The sequence below is a fragment of the Olea europaea genome, unplaced genomic scaffold, assembly GCF_002742605.1.
Source record: "Olea europaea var. sylvestris unplaced genomic scaffold, O_europaea_v1 scaffold1591, whole genome shotgun sequence".
NCBI classification, from domain to species: Eukaryota; Viridiplantae; Streptophyta; class Magnoliopsida; order Lamiales; family Oleaceae; genus Olea; species Olea europaea.
In genome coordinates this window covers 137,239-138,707 of record NW_019233533.1, presented here as the reverse complement: position 1 = coordinate 138,707, position 1,469 = coordinate 137,239, and positions in this window count along the sequence as shown.

Below are 1,469 nucleotides of genomic sequence, written 5' to 3'. Positions count from 1 at the left end.
TATCTTGATCGGTAGTTCCTCGTACGACAAATCTTTCTGTACCTCCAAGGTTTGATAATTCACTACATGATTAGGATCATGTACATACTTCTTTATCATCGATATATGAAACACATTGTGCACTGCCGATAATTCAGGTGGTAAAGCTAGTCGGTAAGCCACATTTTCGACTCTATCAAGTATCTCGAAAGGTCCGATATACCGAGGTCATAGCTTGCCTTTCTTTCCAAATCTAAATACACCTTTCATTGGTGCTACTTTCAGAAACACTTTATCCCCAACTTGGAAATCTAAATCCTTCCTCCTTGTATCTGCATAGCTCTTTTGTCGATCCCGTGCTGCCTTTATTCTTGTACGGATCTTATCGATTACCTCGACCGTCCTTTCAACTATTTCTGATCCCAAAACTCTCTTCTCTCCGACTTCATCCCAATGAACAAGGGATCTACATCTTCCACCATAGAGAGCTTCGTATGGTGTCATTCCAATAGTTGCTTGGAAACTGTTATTATAAGCGAACTCTACTAGAGGTAAGTATGACTCCCAATTACCTCCTAGATCCAAAACACATGTTCTCAGCATGTCTTCTAAAATTTGGATGGTCCTTTCAGACTGACCATCGGACTGAGGGTGATATGATGTACTAAAGTTCAGCTTCGTTCCTATAGTTCCTTGTAGACTTTTCCAAAATTTGGACGTGAATCTTGGGTCTCTGTCAGACACAATGGATACAGGTATACCGTGTAATCTCACAACCTCTTTAATGTACAACTGTGCCAATTGGTCTAAACTGAATGTCATTTTCACTGGAAGAAAATGAGCTGACTTCGTTAGTTGATCTACTACTACCCATATAGCATTATTTCCTCTTGCTGACTTCGGGAATCCAACCACAAAGTCTCTCGTGATATTTTCCCATTTCCATTTAGGTATATCTAGTGGATTTAACAATCCAGTTGGTTTTTGGTGTTTTGCCTTATCATACACTTCTGCACGTACAGCCCTATACTTCTTTTCATATTTCTCCACCAAAATGTATCTCGAAGATCTCGATACATTTTCGTACCACCGGGATGTGCAGTGTACGGGGTGGAATGAGCTTCTTTCAATATCTCGTTTCTCAAGGCTTCATCCTTAGGCATGTAAATTCTTCCTCTAAATATCAGTGCTTGATCCTCAACTACTCCAAAGTCTTTTTTCTTATCGGTACCAACTTCATTCTTAATCTTTTGCAAAAATGAGTCTTTATTTTGTGCTTCTATAATTCGATCTCTAAAAGTAGGTCGAATTATTAAAGCTGCTAGACGAGCAGTGACTTGTCCTGGTGTGGTAACCACTTGGGTAGTTCTGCTCATGTTTCTTCAATTATCTTGAAGCATAGGCTATCACTTTTCCATTCTACATTAGTATACATCCCAATCCTCACTTGGATGCGTCGCTGTATATAACAAACCCTTCCGTACCTTCAT